We start from the raw sequence: 13,602 nt of genomic DNA, 5'->3' as shown, positions 1-13,602 counted from the left end.
AGCAAGTGTATTGGTGCCCCAAGACACAGGTTCTGTGGTGGTTCTATGTGTGCCTGATCTGAGGATCCCCAGTCTACTAGTGCTCTGAGTGCCTGCATCCCAGACCAGGCACCACAAGGAATATCTTTTGCTAGAACTTCCTCCCACAGGGAAAAAGTTTGAACATAAGGTCCCCAGTAGCATTCACCTTTGAAGATCTCAATAGTCCTTGCCACCCACAGGATCTCCTCAGACTTGGTCACAGAAGACCCCTGAAGTCTACTGTGACATTGACATCAGCTGACAAAGCTGCACAAAGACTACACTGCTGTACCATCCCAAGAACCAGAAATACTACACCCCACCCACCTTATGCCTTGCAGTCACTTTCCGGTAAAAATGTTTCCCCACCGAAGCCAGTCTGAAAAGGCTAGAAGAGGTCACTGCTCCCTGAAATGTTCAGACATTAATGCAAAGCCATCAGACAAATGAAGAAGCAAGGAAACGTGACACCACAAAAGAACACAATAATTTTCCCATAACTGACCTAAAAGAAATGGAGATCTGCAAGTTATCTGAAAAAGAATCCAAAATAATTATTTTAAGGAAGCTCAGCGAGATTCAAGGGAACACAGAAAACTCAATGAATTCAGGAAAATAATGTATTAACAAAACTAGAAGTTCAACAAATAGATAGAAATCATAAAAAAGAACCAAACAGATATTCTGAAGCTGAAGAATATAATGAATGAAATGGAAAATTCAATAGAAAGAAAGCTGCAACAGCAGCCTCAGTCAGGCAGATGACAGAATCTGTGACCTTGAAGATTGATCTCTTGATATTATCCAATCAGAGGAGATTATACAGCATACAGCAATCCATTCCTGGATATATACATTCCCATGTTCATTGCATCATTATTCACAATAACCAAGATTTTGAAACAATCTGTAGGTCCTTCAAGAGATGAATGTATACATATACAATGGAATATTATTTATCTATAAAAAAAGAAAGAAATTCTGCCATTTGTCCCAACATGGTGAAATAAGTCAGACAAAGACAAATACTGTATGGTATCACTTACATGTTGAATCTAAAAAAGATACATAACATAGAAACAGAGAAGAGAATGGTGGTTGCCAGGGCACAGGGACTGGGAGGAGGAGGAAATAGGATGATGTAGGTCAAAGGGTACAGTTACAAGAAGAATAAGTTATGAGAATATAATGTACAGCCTGGTGACCATAGTTAATAATACAGTATTCTATAATTGAAAGTTGCTTAGAGTAGAACTTAAGTATTCTCACCACACACACAAAAAAGCAAAAGTTAACTATACTTTTTTTTTTAATTTGATTTATTTATTTATTTATTTATGGCTGTGTTGGGTCTTCATTTCTGTGCGAGGGCTGTCTCTAGTTGCAGCAAGCGGGGGTCACCCTTCATCGCGGTGTGCAGGCCTCTCACTATCATGGCCTCTCTTGTTGCGGAGCAGAGGCTCCAGACGCGCAGGCTCAGTAATTGTGGCTCACGGTCCTAGTTGCTCCGCAGCATGTGGGATCTTCACAGACCAGGGCTCGAACCTGTGTCCCCTGCATTGGCAGGCAGATTCTCAACCACTGCGCCACCAGGGAAGCCCCCAACTATACTTTTTAATGTATGTGTTAATTATGTTGGGTTTGATAATTATTCCACAATGCATATGTATCATCAAACTGTACATGCTTAATATATGCAACTATATTTGTCAATTATTTTAAAAAAACATTTTGACTATGATGACTCTGAGTGTGCATCTTTTTGTATTTTTCCTACTTGGAGCTTGTTGACCTTCTTGGATGTGTAAATTAATGTTTTTCTGAAATTTGAGAAGTTTTCAGGCATTGTTATTTTGTATGATTTTCTGTCCCTTTCTCTCCTTGTCTTCTTGTATTCCCATTACATGTATGATGGTGTAGTTGATGGTGTCCCACATTTCTCTGAGATGATGTTCATTGGTCTCATTCGTTTTTTCTCTCTGTTTTTCAGATTTCATAATCTGTATTGCTCTCTTTCAGAATTCACTGATTCTTTTGTCTGCCAATTCAAATCTACTGTTGAGCACCTCTAATGATTTTTTGTCTTAGTTTTTGTACTTTTTGACTCTAGAATTTCTTTTTGTTTCTTTTTAAATTATTTTTTTAATCTATCAATTTCTTTGTTAGCTGAAACATTGTCTACATACTTACCTTTACTTATTTAAGTATGATTTCTTTTAGTTCTTTGAACATATTTCCAATGGCTACTTTGAAATCTTTGTTAAATCTTATATCTGAGCCCTCTCACAGGCAGTTTCTGTTGTCTGATTTTTTTAAATGTATATGGGTCACACTTTTCTGTTTTTGCCTGTCTCAAAATTTTTTTTGAAAATGGACATTTTAGATAATATATTGTAACAATTCTGAAAACTGATCCTGCCAAAAATGAATGTTGTTTTTTGCTTGGTTTGTTGTTTATTTATTTGTTTATTGACTTTGTTGGATTATGTGAATATTTTTCCTGCAGTGTGCAACCTCTGATGTCCCTACTCAGTTCTTTTTTCTTGTTTTTATTTTTGGTTTGTGTACCTAGGGGTCAGTGATCAATTCTGAGTCACTATAGCCATTTATTGCTCACAGGTTGTTCCTAGGCTCCCTTAGCCATTATAAAATGCAACTCAGTGTGATGTTGTGGAACATCACCAAATAAATGTCATTCATAAAACATTTATGTAGCCTGGAAAGTTAGGGATTCAGAAGTATTCATGGCCATAAAGTTTCAAACTAAAACTATCCTTATACATTTAAAGTTTTTCAATAGTTTGATTGAGATTCTTAGATTCTTCATTAAGACAAAATTTATTTCACCTAGATTTTAAGCATAATATTTTCCCTCTTAAAAAGAGGGATGCAGAAAGATTCTGGGAAGATGGCACCTGGGTAGCATAGTTCATAAATCTTTCTGAATCTCTACATAAAACAAACAGATCAAGTAGAGAGCAAACTAAAGATTGATAGACTGACTTCCAGAATGGAGTAATAAAGAGCATGGTCAAACCTCTGTTCAATAAAATATCATTTAAATGGAGAAAATTATTTTAAAAAAGCATCATTTAAAATCTCTGGAAATTGTCCTAAGAGCATGCACCAGCCATTAGGAAGACAGATAGAGAGGAAAGTGAGATACTTCTGCCTCACTCCTTCCCTAATTCAGTGTCACATTTGATAGCACTGGCTGCATTCCTCCAGACTATAGCTCTTCGGAGGCAGGTACTTCTCCAGCTGCAATTCTCAAATTGCTCTGGTAATGATGTTTTTTTCCTTTGGCTTTTCAGGCCTAGGCATGTTAATGGATTCTGAAAATACAGTTGGACAGGTAGGATAGTAAAATAGGTTTTAGCAGTTTATCTCTCTTTTTTGCAGTAAAAATGTGAGGCATGACCACATGAATAGAGTGAAAGCAGTAAGGTTAAGGACTTGAAAGTTATGGAAGAGGGTAGTTACAGTAAATAATATTAATTATAGATGTACAAAAGTACTCTTGAAAAGCAGCAACGGTAAATTTGAGGTTGAAAAGCATAGGTTTGAAATTGGAATATTTTGCCTTAATTGTCTATGTCGACTTTCAACAGTCCAAAAACAGAGATGAGAAAGCAGATAAGGCAAATCATACATCACTGAAGACGGGCAAGGCAGAACATTAGAAGAATAAGGGAGTCAGGAAGATAAAGGACTCAAAGGAACATTTTCTTGAAATGGTCAGCTGGGAAGCTTATATTTTGTAATATAACCAGAAGAAAGCTGAGGTGCTCTGATTATCGGGTGAGGAATAAGAACTGGAAAGCATGACACGTAAGAGCTCATTCAGTAGCAAGAAGGAGGTGGGGGAAGGACAATATTGGGTAGATCAGTCAGCCATTGCCACTGAGATAATCATTTCACTCCCCAATTTCTAAAGAATAACCTGTTTATCAAAGAATTCAAAATTGAATATGATCTACTCTCAGCCAACTTTTCTACCACCCTCTGTCCTACTCTCCTACATTACTCAATATTCTGGATGTTTTTTGATCCCTACACACACTTGAAATTTCCCAACTTTTTTCCTTTGCTTTTACTCTTCCCCTTGCAAAGAATTCTTTCTTCCTTTCCCTCATTTTCCCTTACTACATTTCCTACCTGTTTCTGCATGTTTAAATTGTACCATCCCTTGAAGGTCCATTTTCCACCTTTTTATTATGAAAATGTTCAAAGTAGAAACAAATTGTACAGTGAACAACCATATACCCACCTTCTAGATCCTACAATTAACCTTTGACTATATTTGTTTTATCACACAAGTATCCATCTATTCATGCCTCTATTTTTCCATCAATCCATCTTAATTTTTTAAGCACTTCAAATTGAGTTGCATATATCAATACACAACACTAAATAAGGCAGCATTCTTATCATTTACTATAGTATGAAAGTATTTTTGACTATTGTCGATCTCTCATCCCCCATACAATTTTATTTGTACCTCTCTCAGAATTTTTCACCCCTACCTGTCATTGTAACTATTATTGAGCATTTCAAACCTCCCCTGCTAGAATGTTATTCTGTGTATATCACAAATCTCTTAACACAGGGTTTTTCATTCAGTAAAAGTTCAATGGTTATATTTTGACCAATTGAAATAATATATGTGACAGCCTGGAATATATTGAGTGCAATTGTAAACACGTGTTTGGCACCCCATTCCTATAGTACTCCAATTTTCTAAGCTGGGGCTACCTTGTCCCAGTCTATATTCATTCTCCTTGAAAAATCTGGGACCAATCCTATAAAGCATGAGACAACTGTTTAACCAATCAGTATCATCAGTCTTGCTGTTGAACCTTCTCTGATATTGACATCTAACTTTTTAAATTCCTATCATGTTCTCCTAAAATGGTCATTCTATCTGGATTTCTGCTACCAATCCTTTGTACATTCATGAATGTGTCACCAATATTGGTTTTCAGGGCTTTCTTCCTTACTTTGTGGACTATCTGCTGCTTGAATTTCTGTCGGCTTACTACACGTGAAATAACAATGTGGATTTTGGTCATTTAGCGATGGTACTTATGTCTCCTTTGTCCATTCCTTCCACAATTGTCCCCTTACTTATTGTAATTTTCAATTAGAAGCTCTGTTTTCTAGTCTCTTAAAGAACTTATCATTTGGCCTTATTCTAGTCACACATCTTACTTTTATTTGACCTGACAGCTGTACCTAGATTACGGATTCCAGCCAAAATTCTGGTTCTGACTCCTTGTAAGGTAGCTAGGTAATACAGAAAGTTTTCTGACAATAGTAATGTATGAGTATAGATCAAATAATTTCTTGATGTGGTATAAGGGTTGTTACTGGCATCAGATGGCAAAGGATGAGATCTAGAACAGACCACCTGCATTATAATCTTCTAGAACAATTGTTTAAATGCATATTCTTTATTTTTCTCACTTAGGAACAAAATATAGCAAGTTTTTCATTGTTAAATATATTTAAATTAAATAAATTTCCTTCATTTAATTTCATTAATGCTAAAATGTCCTTTGTTTCATGAACTGATAATGATAATAGATGTCAGTTTAGGTTTCTTTAATATTGTTATTTCTGGAATAAAAAGTTGATAATATGTTCAGGCAGATTCCTGAGCATTGTCACAGACGTATTGAATCAAAATATCTGGCAGTCTGGCACAAGACTGTAATTTTAACAAGTTCTCAATTCCCTTATATTCACACTAAAGTTTGAGAGAACATTTGCCTAAACCAAGAATAAAACATTATAAGAGAAAAGATGGTAGGGCTAAGAGGAAGCTAGCTTCCCTGAAGCAAAAAGAGATAATTAAAATGCATAGGAATATAAGTGACATCTTGACCTAATAGCTACATAAAACCAAGCTCAAATATGAATGTAAAATGGTTTGCTATAAAGTTACTGAAGAACATTAAAGAGAAATCCTCTCAGCAAATTTAGCCATTAATATGTAGTTTGTTATACCCTATTGTTTTTTACTCTCTGTGTAAGTAGTTTTTATTGATTAATCAGATTATACAGTATGCAATCAACTTCAATTCCATATAAGTCATTAATCTAAGGTGCAATATATTTTTTTTTCTTTAACTATTGCCTCGACTCAGTTTTGAGGCCCTGGCTAGAGACCAGTTTCTTTTTTTGAACAGCTGATTAAGTCTACACCTCAACCATTCCCCTTAGCAAACACTCAAACTCCTGGCCACTGTGCACCTACCCTAATAATCCCAGGGCCAGGTACCAGATAACTAGGGACAGCCCCTAAGTCTTAGATCCTGTGAAAGTATTCAAATTAGCCATTACATCGGAGCCTGGAAAACCAGCTAACCACACCCAATTTGCCATACATAAACCACCTCCTATAGCTCCAGCTTGCTGTTACCCTATCCCTGGGTGCAGCCCTCTGTGTGGCACTGTATGTTAGTCTTCTCAAATTTGGAGCTCTAAGAAAAAACAGAGTTCTGCCTTTCATCTATCCAAGAGTCAATGTGTTGTGTCGCACCATCAAAAAAATGTTTAAATCCTATAAAATCTTTAAATCCTTAAAGTATAAGACCAGATCTAAGCCTTAATATTTTGATATGATTAGACAGTGAAACAGCAGCACTCAGTTGAATATTAGAACTTAGTATAGGACCTATCATTTTGGGTTCTATAATAGTTCTATAATAGTGTGTAAAGAGATAATTATTCTGTGAAAAATGTATGGTGTTATCAGTAAACATGGTAACATCAGTGCTGTCAGTCAACATGGTGACATAGCCAGAATAACAAGTATTCTGCTAATGGTCATGTGATGTAGAATTAACAAGGACTGGCACTAGTCACAGGTAGAGTAGGTATCCACCCAAATAATATGTTTTGAAGAACACTAAAAGATGTGCCTGCTTATCCAGAAATATTTTTTCAATGTATCTGCTACTACCATCTCTGAAACTTGCATTATCTGTCAATCCAATGGCATAAAAAGCATTAACTTCTCAAATTGCATAGAGCACTTGCTATTTTTCAACCTCAGCTAGAAACAAGAGATTAAGGAAAGAATAAGAAAAATAAACAGTCCTCAATGAGCTCACAGTCCAGTAGAAGATATAGATACATAAATGGGTATTTATAGCAGAGTTTGCTAAGTATAATGGTAGAAATATGAAATGTGAAGTATCTTAGAGTAGAGAATGTTTTGAGGAGGTAACAATTTGGGCTAAAACCTGAAGGATGAGTAGAAATTAAGAAAACAAACAGTTGAGGAAGTGCTTCAAGCAGAAAAAAATAACATATTAGCAGAACCAAATTTGTCAGGTCTCCTTCATGACTCACAGCATCAAACTTTCTTACTCATACGACAAGACATCTGAATACATAGGATTTTAAAACATTGTTTATCTCTACAAGTAAGGGTAGGAATTCACTAAATCCAGAAGGTTGATCAGAAGGCAGCCAGAAACTACTTATTTTCCCTTGCAGAACTGCACTGAGTCCAAAGAAAATAAGATATTTTTAATATACAGAGCTATTTGTTAGAAATTGTCACAGTTTTACTAAAGATTCAGAGGCATTTATGAGTATGAATTATGCTTCAATATTCTATGAGTGAAACTTTGTATTGTAAACTCCAGGATGTATTGAAGTTATCAAGAATTTGTCCTTTCAGTTTGCAGTTTCTTGAGGAGCTAACGGACCTGAAAGCCGAATTTCCTGACCAAAAATAAATAAATAAATAAAACAACAAACACACACACACACACACACAAGATAATCTTGGAATTGTATAAATTAATATGTGAGTCCTGTATATATGCTGATATTTCCAAGTCTGTGGACAAACACTGGGCAATATTTTGGTCCACTTGGCCCTGTGAAACACCTTTATTCATGAAACTGCTAAAATCAAATCTTAGATCAATCCACTATCAGGGATCTTAACTTTGGATCTAAACTGAGATGTAGCCTCACTGAATACAACTCACTAACTTGAGAATAGTTCATGCTTATATATTCCAGTATTCTCATCGACTTGACCCAAATTGATCAATAAATATAATTTGAACCTTATGCAATAAAGTTGATTGATTTTATTTTTTGAGTGACATTACATTTCTGCTAAAATCTATACAACTTTTACAAGATGACAAGAAATTTCTCACTACTGTTATCAATAGAAAAAGTTATGTGCCTACACACATATGGATTACTGGTCTTCTGGCTAACTGCTGAAGAAACTTGGCTGCCCCTGCCCTATACCTTCTTTTCTCATTTTTCAAAAATTGATTTTTTCTATATACTTCAGATGAGTGAAAATAACCCCTACTAGTTTATTTAACAGCAGTTTGTTTAACAGCAGCAAATTCAATTTATATACCACCTTTTCTTGGAAAAACATCACTACTACTGCACTGATGTTTTCTTCATGTTGCCAAATACAATGTGGAAATTGTGCCTATTAGTTTCATGCTGTTGGCAATTTAATAAGGAGTCTAAAATTGTGAGCTTATGTGGGTCTTCAAATTATTTGAGGTTCAGGAAAAAGGAATCTTTTCTTTTTATTATGGAAAATTTCTGATATCTACAAAAATAGGAAAATATAATATAATGAACCCCAGAGACCCATCACCAAGGTTCAAAGTGTATTGAAAATTATCCAATCTTAAATAAACTCCCCACTTCCACAGTAGACTATTTTGAAACTAATCCCAGTCATCATGTTTCATCTTTGAATATTTTAAAAGTTATCACTAAGAGGTAAAGATTCTCTTTTTAAAACATAGCCACAATATCATTATCATACCTAACAAAATTAAAAGTAATTCCTTAATATTCTTAATGTCCTATCAATGTTCAAATTTCCCATTGTCTCAAATCTGATTTCCTTATCATTCTTTTGTTTGACTCTAGATTTTAAAGAGGTTCACCTATTGCTTTTGGTTAATATATATCTTGAGTCTTTTCTTTTCCATCCTAACATTTTAATTTTAAAAAATTTCACACACACAGAAAAATTCAGAAGCATAGTGCAATAAACACCTATATATCCATTTATATATATATATATATATACACATATAATATTATATACACATACGCTTTTTCATTTTTCTTCAGTCATTGCAAAGTAGCCTTCAGACACGATGATGCTTTTTCCTTTAATTCTTCAGAATATATCTGCTAAGAACAAGGTCATCTTCTTATATAATAATACCATTAGGGGAAAGAAATTCTGAAATTGGTCTGTTCATTTTCTTTAAATATATATACAGTTGGGAATTTTTAAAGTAGGAACTAATAAATGGGAAAAAAATTTCAAGCATGAACTAAAGAATGCTACATACTGCAAATCTCAATTCCCTACTTGGGCTTGCCATTTCTGAAAAATGCAATACATACTTGGTTTCCACCTTTTATGTCACAAGAAGAATGTTTATTTCCCATTCATATACATCAATGTAAAGAGACTAATTTTTATTACTAAAATTATTATTTTTCAATATTTCAGAAAGGATGATTGGCTGACATCCTGTTGAACCTGATAAATCTGTGTAAGATTTAGAAAAGCTAAAGATACAGGTGAAGTGAGATAATCAGACAAAGTTATAAATGTGACACAATAATTGTGAATTAATCAAATTATCTGCAAAAACTTATAGTAATAGCACATTTTTAAAAACAGTGAACGTTTCATCATTGTACATGTTACTCTCTAAATGTTTTCTTTCCATTCAAAGCAAGAGACTCTTAAGCCTATAAATATCCTCACTCCACAATCAAGGCTAATCTTATTGGGTTGAGATTTGTGGGTTCTCCCCGGTAAGCCTAGAGCACCAAATCAATAACTTCCTGGGTTCAAAGTACTAGAGACCCAGGTCAAAATGCAAACAGTTATTCTGGAAGGAGTAACTCATTAATTCCCGCACCCTTTAGTAGTAATAGTTTATTCATTTAGCTAACTGAGAGCAGAGCCTAAGGGAATGGGTTAGTTTTGAGAAAGAATAGAAAGGGAAAATTCTAAAGCAGGCATTACTTCCAAAAAAGCATATGTATAGATGGAAGACTCATTAAAGCACTGACTGCTTGAAAGGATAGAAAATGGAAATGAGGTGTGTGGGATTCAAAGTACCCCTGACTTACACTTTTGTCAGTAACATCGTGAGGAATGATGCTACTTCAATGTAATTGAAAAAGCAGGACAAATAATAAAATGTGAGAGTCTGTATATTATTAGTTCAGAGAATCAACTGAGACAGTTATTTAAAAAGAAACTATACCTTATTAATACGAACATGTCTTGATCTTATCCTGAGCTGCCATATCCCCAACATTCCTTTTCCTCCAAATGACTCTTCTGAATTTGTTATTCAGTGCTAATAGGAAGCACGCTTATATGGATACACTTGATAAAACATTTCTTCTAACTCCAGGGAAGGTCTCTTGAGTATCCTAAAAAGCAGGAAAAGGAAATTTCCTACTTAGATATATTGACCATATCAACCCTGATTTGGACTTTTGGACACAGATCATTCTCACATCCAAGAAATTACATGCTGAGCTATAATAATTTCTTTAATATTCAAGGACTTTAGATGCAGGTAACTGATATGCCTTTAGCTAGCTTTAAAATGAGGAAATAAAATTGAATAGTTAGACAACCTCAACCATAGCTCTACTTGTGTGCTACCATACAACCAGAGAATTTAGTGGGAGAAAAATGAGATCAAATGACTAGCACTTTGTTTATATATTAATACCATCTCAGCAGTGTATAATATGGCAAGGTGGACTTGTAATATTGACAGTATTTGATGAAGAAGAACACTTAGAATCAATTTACTATTGATTCAGGAAGCTCTTGGACAAAGAAAGATATCTACTGTTTTCAGCAGTCTGATGAAAAATTGGTTCTTGTTCTCCAGGGCTTGTTGAGCTCAGAAACACAAATGGGGGGTGGGGGTGGGAGGTGGATATTCAGGAAGAACATAAAAACACCCAGAAGTTTTACTCATTGGTCAATACACTTGCCATTAAATATTTGTATTATCATTTCTACAACCAGGTGAAAAGACTGATAAAGGAATATAAGCACTGATTAAATAAAACATATTAAGTGTTGTGCTAATTAGGGTCTGTTTTTAGAAACATATTTTAGAAACTTTTAATGGATTTTGACAGAAGTCAGAGTGTGGGTTGATAGGAGGAAAAGGATATTTCAGGCACAAAGATTTTTATATGTGGGATAGCAAGAGGGGCATATATGAGTAATGTATGTATGTATAAGGCAGGTAGAGAGTTCACCTGGAATTCAGGAAAGAGGCCATAGGATATGAGTTATATCTAGGTTTAATCCTAGATTTCACACAAGACATTTATCATCTCAGACTCAGTTTTGTCATCTGTAAAAGTAGGGACAATAATGCATCTCTCAGAAATATTGTGGTGAGGATTAAATTAGATCACATAGGTCTAAAAGCATCTGGCACATTGCCTGGCATTTGGAAGATTCTCACCCCATACTGGCTTTCATCTTTCCTGCTTCTCTCCCTTGGAAGTAAGAACTGCCAGATGGGGAAAGTTAATCTTACAGAGGTTTAAAAAGCAGACAAGAAGGTTTGAATTTACAATGAAAAATAATCAGAGAATACGGTTACTCTTCTGAGAAGAAAGTGCCGTATTTATAAGTTCAGTACCAATAAAACTTACAATACACTGGGGGAAATACACATTAAACAATCTCAAGTAAATATGGAGCACAAATTGTGTTAAGTGATATAAAAGAAAATAACAGAATTAATCTAATTTGGAATGGAGGGTTCAGATAAAGCCTTTCTGAGGATGTGACACAAACTGTGATATAAAGATAAGTAGGAAGTAGCAAGGCAGAGGAAGGAGGCAAACTGCAGTCCAGGCAGTGGAACCATCGTGTGTAATGGCCCCAGTGTGGGAAAGTGTTTGGTACAGTTGGGGAATTAAAAGAAGGACTGTGTGACTTAAAGAATGAGGTGAAAATAGAAGATGAGTCTGTAGAAGTGGGCACGCTATTATAATGTGACTGAAGAGTTAGGAGCAGTGTTGACATTATCTAATTTGTATTAAAAATATCACTCTGTCTACAGTGTGATAATGGGTTTAAAGGCAGTGAAGAGTGAAAACAAGGAGACCAATTGGGAGATTATTACAGTGGTCCAGGCAAATGATAATGGTATATTGGAGTATGTGATGGAGATTTTAAGGTATATTTTGAAGATGATGCCTATGAAACTTGATAATAAATTAAATGTGGATGGGAAAAGAAAAGGATGACTCAAGCATGATGTGCAGAATATGGGCCTGCACAACTAGATGGGATATGGGAGAGTAAGGAAGAAGTAGACTGAGTGTGGGGAATCAAGAATTCTGTCTATAAGGGACTATTAATTTGAGATATATGAGATATACAAGTAGAGACGACAAATAAGCAGTTGCATGTATGAATCTGGAAGTCAATGAGAGATGACTATGATGTTGATGATGATGATGATAAAAAAAGATGTAATTAATTCTATGAGGTCCCACTTATCTCCCCTAAAAACTACCAATTTATAAAATTGGTTTGGCCCTAATGAACTACAAAATTTATCCATGTCATTTTGAAACTTTATTTTATCTGTCTTTCTTTCTAGAAACATCCAAGTGAGAGTTTTATCTATTTTTAAATCTCAGAGAATTGAAAAAGTAGTCTCTAAAAACTTATTTGAGACAGAAACTTCATGCAAATTGACAATTTTTCTACTGAATCTACATTAGATTGATCATGATTTTATTTTGATATGCTTGTTGAAGTCTCAATTATTTCCTCACCAGAGAGTAATAACTCCTCACAAGTTCAGGGAAAACATATCTACTCTTTAGTCGCTGCTATATATTGCCTATGCAAGACATAAGAACCTGAGCATAATCCTTAGCTCTCATAATCCTCATTAGCGAAGTGAAACCGTGGATCTTTATCTTTCCACTATACACATAGTAGATACTCCTTAAGGACTACTGCTTTTCTATGGGAGAATAAGGACAACCTAGGCCCACTGCTTCTTATGTGTCAAAAAAAAAAAAAAAAAAAAAGGAATTCTCTTAGAACTTGGAAACAAGGCCTTTGCTAACCCTTATAGAAACTTCTAGTGACCTAAAAAAAAGATGGATGTAGCCCATGGGCACATGACTCGGCAAGTGGTGTGAAGGCTGGATTTTAACCCCTAAGACGGGCATCTTTGTTCAATGAACAACCTAAACAACTGTATGCAGTGAACTTGTTTATAAACTCCTTAGAGACAAAAAAAGCAAGACAGTGAAATGGAAAGTTCACTGACTTGAGAAACAGGAGGAGGATGATCTGTGTGAATAAGGGCAAGTCATTTATGTGTTCTGTGCCTCAATGTCCTTAACTATAAAATAAGATTTTTAAAATGATCCAAAAAGTGTGTTCCAAAGTTAGTATTTTCTGACTCCCCATCAGTCTGCTAGTTACTATTGTTCAAAAATGTGTCCTCATGTTCACTTAACATGATTAAAAGACAT

The sequence above is a fragment of the Balaenoptera musculus genome, chromosome X (genome assembly GCF_009873245.2).
Source record: "Balaenoptera musculus isolate JJ_BM4_2016_0621 chromosome X, mBalMus1.pri.v3, whole genome shotgun sequence".
Lineage (NCBI taxonomy): Eukaryota > Metazoa > Chordata > Mammalia > Artiodactyla > Balaenopteridae > Balaenoptera > Balaenoptera musculus.
Note: the sequence above shows the minus strand (reverse complement) of the source record.